We start from the raw sequence: 12521 nt of genomic DNA, 5'->3' as shown, positions 1-12521 counted from the left end.
CCATAGGGATTCCAAGGACTGTCTGGTGGATTTTAACTGCCAACCTTTTTGGTTAGCAGCTGTAGCTCTTAACCACTATGCCACCAGAGTTTCCCTACTATGCCACCAGGGTTTTTCTTTAATCTATAAATTGTTTAAGAGAATACTTGAGACTCTTTATGTTCTTGGTTTTTGAACCCAGCGTATTATCTGCAGGGTCACATTGCAGAGGAGAGAGGGGAAAAAACAGAATCAGTGGCTAAGTATCCTTGAACAATATCTCTGCCCCAACTTTTGTATGGCATCAGATCAAAAAAGCCAAGCTAGATTTGGCTGATTTCATTGTCACGGAAGTTTTCCAATTAGCCAGATTAATTAAGTCAATTCTGGTGAAAGGCCAAACCACCTTCAGCATACTCACACTTGATATAAAAATAGAACTTGGATGCTATTGAATGTTCTCAATGAAGAAAGAGCCTCTGGAGCCATAATTGTTATCCTAGGACATTGAGAATGGTACTCTGAAGACTTCTTTTTGCTAAATGCTGCCCTGGGCACAATGTGGTCTGTTATGTAGGGAGATGGAGCCATTATCCTGCTCTGAGCAACAAGGATTAATGAAGAACCAAAGGAGCCATGGGCTTGGCACAAGAGATTCCACCATTTGAGGTGATAGAAAAAATATATAATTTTTAGATATGCTATTATATCACACCAAAATAACACAATCAAATATGCAAATATATCGGGGGGGTCATCTAACTTCTGGTTGTTATTTGCATTACTTCTGATGCCTATCCCCACTCCAAGAGCAGGGAATTTGGGACCCAAGGCACTGTGAGGCTTATGAGGAGTGCACTTCTCCACATAACACCCATATGTGATCTGTTCAGGTTTCATTCTTGATCTGGAAAAACATGACTGGCAGACTTGTTTATGAACTTTAATATGTAATTTTTCTTAACTGAGTTTTTAGTAAGAGCACATGGTTTGTAGTTGCGCTATCTTTTAAAAGCCTGGAGAAGAGATACTCTTAACGGTCAAAGTGGGACCTGTATACTTTAGAAATCAGATGAAAAGTCAACAGTCATGTATGAAGAGCTAAGGTTGACAGCCATGTTAGGAAATAAAGATTTCTAGCAGCAATTCTTCCGTGACATATGGTCATTTCAGTTCTCTAAGGAATTGGCCCTAAACACTTAAAGAAAATGAAGACTGTTTTTCAAAAACACTTCATTTTAGCTCAGGTCCTGAAGGTAACAAGAATCAACAGGATCATCTGGTATTTTAGCTTCCAAATTTGAATAAACACAACTTCCTGATGTGACACAGATAGAAGGCAATCTAGTTTTCATGTGTATCACTTTCCAGCATTCAGCTGAGTTCCTTTTTTTTTAAGTAATATTTTATTATATTTTCTGTGGAAGTATACACAGCAAAACAGGTTCCAGGTCAACAATTTCTACACGTATTGTTCACTGACACTGGCTACATTTTTGCATTGCATTGACATTCCCATTATTTCTGTTCTAGTTGCTCTGTTCCCATCTCACAGCCCCCCAACCTCCTTATCTACGCTTTTAGACCTTATCTACCTTTGTTGACCATCTGGTCTCCTAGAGATTTTTTTTTTTTTTAAAGAGCGCAGTACTCAAGGGTTATATCATTACTTTATGAGCTAATCTGTGATTTAACTAAAAGGTGACCTGAGGAGACAGTTTTGGTTTAAGCATTAAAGAATATCTCAGGGTAATAGCTCAAGGATTCTTTCTGTCACAGTAGGTTCATTAGCTCTGTATTTTCTAAAAATCAGAAGTTCTGTTCCACATTTTTCTCACTTTTTTTCAGGATCCATTCCTACGAAGGAACTGAAAACACCATGGCTCGGGGGGGCACACTTCAGTCCTCAAAGTGACACCTTTGCTCTTGAACACTTTCAAGAGGTCTTTTGCAGCAGATTTTCCCAATACAATGCATCATTTAATTTTTTTGACTGCTGCTTCCATGGGCATTGATTGCGGATTCAAGTAAAATGGAATTCTTGACAACTTCAATATTTTCTCCATTTATCCTGATGCTGCTTATTGGTCCAGTTGTGAGAATTTTTGATTTCTTTATGTTGAAGTGTAATCCACACTGATGGCTGTGGTCTTTGATCTTCATCAGTAAGTGCTTTGAGTCCTCTTCACTTTCAGCAAGCAAAAGTGTAAAAAATAGAAGGATAGTATATTACGAAAAGAGTTATAAAGTGGTGTATGTACAGAGTGTGATGTGAAGCATTAGGAGGCACGTGCAACCAATGTCAGAGACTGGAAATACCTACTGATGGAGGTAACATTTAAGACCTAAAGGATGAGCATTCTTTAGACAGGCATTGTGATAGGAAGGCACTCTCATCACAGAAAAAAATATTATTTACTTTTAATGTCTCTGTTAAAATACAGAGACTATAGAGTTATATGACCAAATTATACATTTACTAGAGAGGTAGCCATTTTTTTCAATCCTTTTCAGTTTGCTACATTGTACATATCATGTTCTACTTTGTGAATCTTCCAGTACTTAGAAATATTTAATTGTGACAATTCCACTGAGTAGAAACAGTAGCAAGGAAGACTAGGAAAATCTATTAACTGCAAAATTAAAAATTGACATGATCAGAGCCTTGAATTAAAAAAACAAACAAAATCCAATTAAACTAAAATAATGTTAATTATCCAATAGATCCTACACCATGACCCCAAACCCCAAAGTTTTTGTTTAACCACTCAGCTTCAGCTTAAACAAGGATCACTAATATGTACAGATAATGCCACATCAAATAAACATAATCACACATATGAAATCAAGAAACTTGGAGTACTTAAGAAGTTCCAGTCAAAAATTGTTCTCCTTTGGTGTGAAATGAAAATCCTGAAGTTAAAAGCAAGTAACTTATTGTACCCTTATATCAATCTTACCTACGAATTTATTAGTCTGCTACTAATCTGAACCTGATAAGACTAACAAGCAAATAGTTAAAGAATCAAGAAAGAATTCTATGAAATATTAACTTAATGTGAATTTTAATCCCTCAATCTCTCTATTAAACAATGCAGGAAGCATCAAAAGAAGATGGAAGGAAACCACAGAGTCATAACAAAAAGAATTAGTTGATATTCAACCATTTCAAGAGGTAGCATATTATCAGAAACCGATGGTACTGAAGGAGGAAGTCCAAGCTGCTCTGAAGGGACTGGCAAAAAACAAAGCTCCAGAAATTGACGGAATATCAGTTGAGATGTTTCAACAAATGGATGCGGTGCTGGAGGTGCTCATTTGTCTATGCCAAGAAATATGGAAGACAGATCCCTGGCCAACTGACTGGAAGAGATCCATATTTGTGCCTATTCCCAAGAAAGGTGATGCAACCAAATGTGGAAATTATAGAACAATATCATTAATATCACACGCAAGCAAAATTTTGCTGAAGATCATTCAAAAAGGGCTGCAGCAGTATATGGACAGGGAACTGCCAGGAATTCAGGTTGTTTTCAGAAGAGGACGTGGAACCAGGGATATCATTGCTGATATCAGATGGATCCTGGCTGAAAGCAGAGAATACCAGAAGGATGTTTACCTGTGTTTTATTGACTACGCAGAGGCATTCGACTGTGTGGATCATAACAAATTATGGATAACATTGCAAAGAATGGGAATTTCAGAACATTTAATTGTGCTCATGAGGAACTTATACATAGGTCAAGAGGCAGTTGTTCAGAAAGAACAAGGGGATATTGATTGGTTTAAAGTCAGGAAAGTTGTGGATCAGGGTTGTATCCTTTCACCATACCTATTCAGTCTGTATGCTGAGCAAATAATCTGAGAAGCTGGACTACATGAAGAAGAACGGGGCACCAGGATTGGAGGAAGACTTATTAACAACTTGCATATGCAGATGACACAATCTTGCTTGTTGAAAGTGAAGAGGACTTGAAGCACTTAGTAATGAAGATCAGAGACCACAGCCTTCAGTATGGATTACACCTCAACATAAAGAAAACAAAAATCCTCACAACTGGTCCAATAAGCAACATCATGATAAACACAGAAAAGATTGAAGTTGTCAAGGATTTCATTTTACTTGGATCCACAATCAACAGCCATGGAAGCTGCAGTCAAGAAATCAAAAGACACATTGCATTGGGTAAATCTGCTGCAAAGGACCTCTTAAAGGTGTTAAAAAAACAAAGATGTCACCTTGAAGACTAAGGTGTGCCTGACCCAAGCCATCATATTTTCAATGGCATCATATGCATGTGAAAGCTGGACAATGAATAAGGAAGACCGAAGAAGAATTGACGTCTTTGAATTGTGGTGTTGGAAGAGAATATTGAATATACCATGGACTGCCGAAAGAACAAATAAATCTGTCTTGGAAGAAGTGCAACCAGAATGCTCCATAGAGGCAAGGATGGCGAGACTGCGTCTTACATACTTTGGACATGTTGTTAGGAGGGATCAGTCTCTGGAGAAGGACATCATGTTTGGCAAAGTACAGGGTCAGTGGAGAAGAGGAAGGCCCTCAATGAGGTGGATTGACACAGTGGCTGCAACAACGAGCTCAAGCATAACAACAATTGTAAGGATGGCGCAGGACCAGGCAGAGTTTTGTTCTGTTGTGCATTGGGTCGCTATGAGTCAGAATGGACTCGGCAGCACCTAACAACATCTCTCTCTAAATATATATATTTATCTTACTTATTGCTAAGTTTCTTTTAATTCAAGGCAGAATTAACAATTCTAATACTTCTATTTTTTAGACCTTTAAATTTTAATACTCCATTCTCTCCATGTTGGGGCTAGGTATTACTGTGGAATGGGTAATTCACCAACTGCTTAAAATCGTTGTTGAGAGAATGAGTCGCAGATTCAAGAATTCAACGTCAAGGTGGACAGTTTCTAGTTCTGCTCAGCTGCTTCTCTTTATTTTACACACCACGTGATTAAAATATCATCCAAGATGCCGGACCAAGACTAACTGAAGAGCAGAATAGGTGTACCAGGAGATTCCATGACAATGGACCTTTTCTATGAACCGCAGTAGAATGGAGGGCTCACAGGAATGTGTATTTTTATTTGCAAAGTGATTCTTTTGCACCTTAAGCTTTGAAAACTGCTGTCCTATAAGTTTATTCTATTCTATATAAAACAAAAGCTTTACTATTGTTTCATTTATAAACTGTTACTATATTTTGGTTGAAATACCCCCAAATAGGTTATAATTAAAAGAAAAGAGAATTTCTTTTTAACAATCTTTCTCTAAAATTGGGTTAGGAGAAAATAAAATCCACCAAATTAAACCAAAGCAAAGGGGTTAGCAGACAGGTGGATAGAAGGCCGGATTGACTTTTGTAGCAACAGAAGCTGAGTTACAGGCACGCCATAAGAAAACACAGAGAAGAAAGACATCAGAAGGAGATGGTGCCCCCGTTCCTTCATTGGTCAAGGTTTTCCTGCAAACCGCTTTTATGAGAACTCAGGACAGAAAACGGCCATGTTCCCTCTCAGGGCTCAGTGTAGTCTGAAGGTAGTCGGGGAAATTAAACCACCACAGCATGGTCAACCCTCAGAGACACCAGGAAAGTCCAGCACTTTATGTAATTTAAGGAGTTGAGCACAAGATAGCTGGGATCACAGCACGCCCAGCTCTCAAAGCAGTTGCTCCTGGAAGGTTTCTGTCTAAATTCTACTGCACAGATGTTTTTAGTATCAGTGTGTAACAGTTTTGAGGGAATAAGAGGCTTTCTGCTTGTTTGTCTCTGGTAGAACCAATATTCCGAGAACTAGTTTTTGAAGAAACTGGTTTCTCCCAGTTCTTCAGCTCTTATCCCTGGTAAAGAATTCTACCCATATTTTCTAGCATGTGGTTATATGAAGTTATATTTCAAAGATATAATTCTATAGATAGACCATCAAGTCAATTTTGATTCACGATGACCCCGTGTGTGTCAGAATAGAACTCTGCTCCATAGGGTTTTCAATGGCTGATTTTTAAGAAGTAAATCACTTGGCATTTCTTCCAAGGTGTCCCTGGGTAGACTCAAACCGTTAACAACCTTTAGATTCACAGATGAGCACTTTAACCCTCTGTACCACCTAGTGACTCCTATAGATAGATTTTGAAAATGTTTAGATGACCTTTCATATTGTTTTGCACTATTTGTTTTTGATACTACTATGAGTCGTGCAGCCTGTGAAACCTAAAAAAACCACCCTGCACTTTAGAAGTATCTTCCCTGACTGACTGACATAGGGTGTCTTGGACACTAAAAAAAGACCTCAGATGTCAATTAGTGGATTTACCTTAAAAACACAACAAAACAGAAATTGAACATATCTGACGCAGATAAAGTAGGTTAAAGTCTCCTATAATTAGGTAAAAAAAACTCGTAAAATTTTAGAAATGAGTTATATATTTGGAAATCTAATAATGTTCCACTTTTTATTATTCCATAGAAATCCACTCTACATTGGAAATGTCAGACTCAAAAATGTCCCCTGTTATAGGTCTTCCCTGCACCACACAAACCTGTAGCCATGAACACTTTGGTGTATTGTTGTTGTTGCTGGGTGCTGTCGAGTTGGTTCTGAATCATAGTGACCCTATGTACAACAAGCATGAACACTGCCCGGTCCTGTGCCATCCTCACAACTGTTGCTATGCTTGAGTCCATTGTTGCAGCCACTGTGTCAATCCATCTCATTGAGGGTCTTCCTCTTTTTTGCTGACCCTTTACTTTACCAAGAGTGATGTCCTTCTCCAGGGACTGGTCCCTCCATGAAAACCTGTCCAAAGTATGTGAGATGTAGTCTCTCCATCCTTGCTTCTAAGGAGCATTCTGGCTGTACTTCTTCCAAGACAGAGTTGTTCATTCTTTTGGCAGTCCAAGGTATATTCAATATTCTTTGCCAAAACCACAATTCAAAGGCATCAATTCTTAAGTCTTCCTTATTCATTGTCCAGCTTCCCCATGCATATGAGGCGATTGAAAACTCCATGGCTTAGGTCAGGCACACCTCAGTCCTCAAGGTGACATCTTTGCTTTTCAATACTTTAAAGAGGTCTTTTTCAGCCAATTTGCCCAATGGTGTGTAATCAGTGCCATTAAAAGGAATTGTATAACTGGATCTCATGCCTGTTACAAGGTCACAGGAGCATACACACACACAAGTTGTCCTCCTTACAGTTGCTTATTTTAAGGTCACCTTTTCCTTGTGCCAGTTTGCATCAATACAAATAGTAAATATTGTTCTGGGGATTAGAAATGAATATATTTTTAGAAAATCTATAAACAAAATATTCAACCTTAGTATTTGCTTTGTGAGTCGTGGTACTTTTTGCTGAAAATAAAATAAGAAGCATAATAAACATCCAGTACCTGTAAGAGAATTAGAAATGCAATGTGCTTTACTCAGTCCATTCTTCATAACAACAGTGTCTTTAAGTTAAAGTCAGGGTTATTTGGGCAGTGAATTCCAAAGCTAATTTGTAAATTCTACTTGAGTATCAACAAATGGTCATAAAATGTCAGATGGATGAAATCCATTTACATGTAGGGCAAAATATTATTAGCATTAAACATGAATGTGTGTATTGGACTCTACAGATCTGTATACATTAAAAGAACATATTTGAATACTGACAAATGTGTTTTTTTTTTTTTTAATCCAAGTGCAATTTCCAGGGATAATACTGAGCAACTTTGTTTATGCTAGAAGAAAAAAAAAAAAAAAAAAGAATATGGTATTGCAGAAAGCATAAGAAATCCTTTCAGGTATGTGAAAATAGGAGGTGTGATGAGCTAGAAAACACTTTGCAATGATAGTAAGGATGTGAAAATAGAGCCCAATTCCTTTACCACAAAATATATTTTTATCAACTCTGTGTTTACCATACTCCACTCAATGGTTCCACTACCTTAAGCCACGTTATGTTAAGAAAATTTCAGGCCAGTGGTACAAAGGATTAAGCACTCAACCACTGTCTGTAAAGTCAGCGATTTGACCCCCCCTCCCAGGCTCCTTGGAAGACAGGCCTGGCAAACTGCTTCCAAAAGACCAGAGCCTTGAGAACTCTGAACAGCAGTTCTACTCTACGTACACGGGGAGGCCGGGAGTCGGAGGCAACTCGATGGCAACCGACAACCACCACCAGGATTTGAATAGTCTCTGAGGCTTTTAGAAATCTCACACCTCTCCCTTTTTTATGCAGATCCCCAAATATATCATTAGGTTTGTACCTCCAGGCCTTTGTATATACTGCCCCCTTTGCCTGGCCCTGGAGCCCTGGTGGCTCAGTGGTTAAGCGTTCAGCTACTAAACAAAAGGTCAGCAGTTCAAATTCATCACCTGCTTCTTGGAAACCCTATGGGGGCAGCTCTACTCTGTCCTGTAGGGTCGATATGATTCGAAATCACCTTGACAGCAACGGGTTTGGTTTTGGTTCTTTTGCCTGAAATTACCCTCCCAGTGTTGTCTGCCTGTAAAACATCCCTCGTAATTAAGGTAAAATTTATCCTGTGTGTGTAGCCTTCAACAAACCCCAATGGAATTACTACCCATTTATATGAGGCACAAATATTTCTCTTATTTTAGATTTTTCCTAGGAGTACCTGTTTTAGGTATTATACATTTATAATATACACACTTTTATTTCAGTTTTTTTTTTTTTTAATTCAGTAGATAGCATTATACTTTTTCTTACATTTTTATCTCCACTACTAGAGCATGAATCCTCAGTGCAGAGCCATGGTCCGTACACCAGGATTTTAGCCCTGCATCTGACCAACAGGAGGTGCCCAGAATAGATGACTTCTTGTCCATGGTCACTGTTGACATATTAGTCTAGGCACTTGTCATCATGTGACTACAAAGAGTACTCCAAAAGGGCGTGATTTGTGTTCAGGCAAACCAGGCTCCCCGCGGCACCAACAGTGCCCCCTCTGCACTTTTCTGCCTTTGCGCATGTTGCCACTGTTTCTGGGTTTCTTGGTTCCTGGAATGACTTTATCGCATTTGTTCCAGTTGTAATTCCACCTATTCATCGAAGGTGTCTCCTCCATATTGCTTCCTCTTTCACTCTCTCAGCTCCCTCCCTCCCCTGATTTCTAAAGCAATTCCTTTGGACCTCTCCGGAGCTAATCACGGATTCCCAACATTTTTATTAAAGGTACTCTATTTTTATTTCTTCCTTAGAGTGTAAATCCCTTAATGGAAACAACACGTCCTATTAATCTTCACATCCTATATAACATTTGTTGAAGGACTAAATGAACGCCATAACATAATATTCAGGAATTTAGAAAGAAGCACTTGTTGCTGAGGGAAATTTTGCTACAGTTATCTCCTAGCAATTGACAATACATACATAGAATAGAAGGTTAGCAAGGGTATTTCCCAAGACTTTACCTTCCCTGACTAACACAGCCTATGTTTCACGCTGACAGCTGTACGGCAAGAACAAGGGGAAGGAGTGTAAATCACCTACTCTACTGCGATCTTTTTGCTGTAATGTAATTATTATCATAACAAATCTGTTGTTTTATTAAATTTTTTAATTCTTCATAAAACACAAAATATTTGAATACTTTCCAATCGTATTCTTTAAAGAATTCTTTAGGAACTATGAAAAAATATGATCTTCTAACAATATTATTCTGACCCTTGTCATAGAGGTATTTTAGCCATATGAATGTCACGCAAACCTATTGCCATCAAGTCAATTCCAACTCGTAGTGACCTTATAGGACAGAGTAGAACTGCCCCATAAGATTTCTAAGGCTGTAATCTTTCTGGAAGCAGACTGCCACATCTTTCTCCTGTGGAGCAGGTGGTGGGTTCCAACTGCTGACCTTTCATTTAGCAACTGAGCTCTTAACCACTGTGCCACTAGGTGTCCCTTTATATGAAAGTCACCATGATATTATATTTATAAAAGAACCTGTCTCTTCCTACGTCATTATGGTGTAGTCAATGCAAATTTATTTCAAATAGTAACAAAAAAACTAATAAAAAAAAAGATAATGTTCTTTACGTGGGAAATGTCTCAATCTATGACTGACATCTTGAATACTGCAGAGTAAAGAGATAACAAGTGGAGAAATGATATGGGATTATGTGTTGGAAAAGTCTAAATGATATAAATGATTACTGTAGGTTTCTACAACAGGGGAACCTGGATAACAAATGTACAAAGGCTAGCTTATGTGCTCTCTGCTGGGTTCAATGCAAACTACCACAGGGAAGAGCAACGGAAGAAAATAATTAAAGGAGCGTGGGAATCATAAAACTTCCCTGGTGGATTATAAGGTGCCTGATGGAGTAGATATGGGTCAGGGTTTTCAGTGCTTAACTCTCCATCCTAGCGGGATTTGGAGTATTACAAAGTACAAACAGTAAATTAGAACAAGTCCTGTGTAATTTACAAAACCCTGAGAGACCCCAGCCATAATGCGGGCATTGATTAAGCTTGGGCTAAACTTTTATAAAAATTTACTCTGATGCACAAATGCATTGCTTTGCTCAAATTTTATCTGTAACGATGTTTACACACAGGTTAGTGTGGTTTTTCCTACTCCACTCTTTCTTAAAGGTTCTGGTTTAGAATTCCAGTCTAGGGAACTTAAACACAACATATGTTCAGTTTTTTAATGTTAGGAAAAGAAAAATAATCCTTCATATCTTTAAATACACTTCTCCCACAGTCAGCCTTCTCAAGACTCACACTGGGGGTGAAACTGGGGTCCATGCATGTGCTTGGCCGTTTCTGCTGCAACGATCACCAAGGAATTCGCCATATTTTCCCTTGTTGGAAAGCAATGGAAACAAGCCGAAGACTCAAGCTAAAAAAGCTATCCATGTTGCACATGAAGTAGAAGAAAAGCCTCAGAGAAAAGTACTTTTTCCTAGCAACCCTAAAAACAAACAATATACCCTACTCACAACTTGGAAAATAGTTTCAGTTTTAAAAAGTCACAAATCTGAGTTTGGAAATATACACCACCAATGGCATCATCAACCACGGTCTTGTCCTTGGCAGATGCAATTAATCTTAATTTCAATTCTAATTATTTTTGGTATTCACCCTCCCCCCCTCCCCCTCACTGAACCCTGATTAAGACTTGTACTTCTTTTCAGTGCAGGTCTTCATGATGACTCTACCCATCAATGAGGGCTGGCACTTAAATGGAAAACAACTTACCACAATTGGTTATTCTTTCATCTAATAGCATTTTAAATATTTCAAAATAGTATTAATTACTTTCTAAATTCTCTAACAACAATCAAAAGTTTTCCAAACATTCCTGTTACCTGTTTCTTCACAACAGATACATTATCTATCCCTCACTTTAAAAAAACAAAAACCTGTTGCCATCTAGTTGATGCTGAATCACGGAGACCCCAGGTGTTTCAGAGTAGAACTGACCCATAAGGGTTTCAATGGTTGTAATCTTAAGGATGTCTTTCCTGACAGGAAAGACTAATAACCAGAAAAGGAGAGCATGTTTGATAAAGAGGAGGGTCAGCAAAAACGAGGGACAACCTCAATGACATGGATTGACACGGTGGTTGCAACAATGGATGCAGACATACGATTGCGAGGACGGTGCAGGAGCAGGCAATATTTCCTTCTGTTATGCATGTTTCCTTCTGTTATGCAGTAGGTCATCATGAGTTGGAGCAGACACTACAGGAATTAACTACAACAATCTTACTGCGGGAGATTTCCAAGCCTTTCTTCCACTGTTCCTCAATAGCCCACTTAAACTATTTTAAGAACTGAAAACTTCCTTCTGGATATGGTGTACCTGAGCAAGCAGGGAATGAGATGAGTACTATCGATGAAGCTTGGACAACGGGAGCATCACAGCAATGTTGCACAAATATGAATCTGCATTTATCAAAACACCTAAATCCTTTTCATGTGCACTATGATTTCTTATTTTGAATTTTTTAAATCTTGAGTGAAAGTTTACATTAATTCCTATCATTGTCATATGTATTTCGTCATTCCAAATCGAAGAGTTCCCGAATTTCTAATCAAATAGTATTTTCACTCTTGGCAGCTAGTATCAATATTAAGCCATTAGTCATGACACGAAAACAAGTTGTGGGTAGGACCAATGTTAGGGAGAGAAACACAGAACTAGAGAATTCTTTTTTAAGCAGCATCAATCCAATGGTTAATATCACTTGTGCATTGTCTTTAAATCAATTTTTAAAAGACTTAATATACACCCCACATTAAACTTTCTTGATTATAGAAAATCTTGCAAAATATTTTGTGAAAATTCAGCAATATCATATCTAAAATGTATTTCTAAACATTCTGTAATAGCCATATCAAATGAGAAAATGGGTTCAGATTGGAATATTGTTTTCTGAAACCTTACTAGCTCTTCACAAATACACTTCACCAAAGTTATTTACAAAGAATATGTTTTATTGTCTTCTCTATAGATCCTCAAATTTATTAATTCATAGTTTTTGATAGCTAAAAT

The 12521-nt window shown here is 38.0% G+C and overlaps 1 protein-coding gene across 1 annotated transcript in view; it reads right to left on the bottom strand.

The window, feature by feature from the left end:
- The window catches only part of CSMD1 (CUB and Sushi multiple domains 1), a 2087969-nt gene that overhangs the window by 78468 nt on the left and 1996980 nt on the right, over positions 1–12521 (bottom strand). The window lies entirely within an intron of this gene.

The sequence above is a fragment of the Elephas maximus genome, chromosome 12 (genome assembly GCF_024166365.1).
Source record: "Elephas maximus indicus isolate mEleMax1 chromosome 12, mEleMax1 primary haplotype, whole genome shotgun sequence".
Taxonomy (NCBI): Eukaryota; Metazoa; Chordata; class Mammalia; order Proboscidea; family Elephantidae; genus Elephas; species Elephas maximus.
Note: the sequence above shows the minus strand (reverse complement) of the source record. Positions and strands in the feature narration are given on the sequence as shown.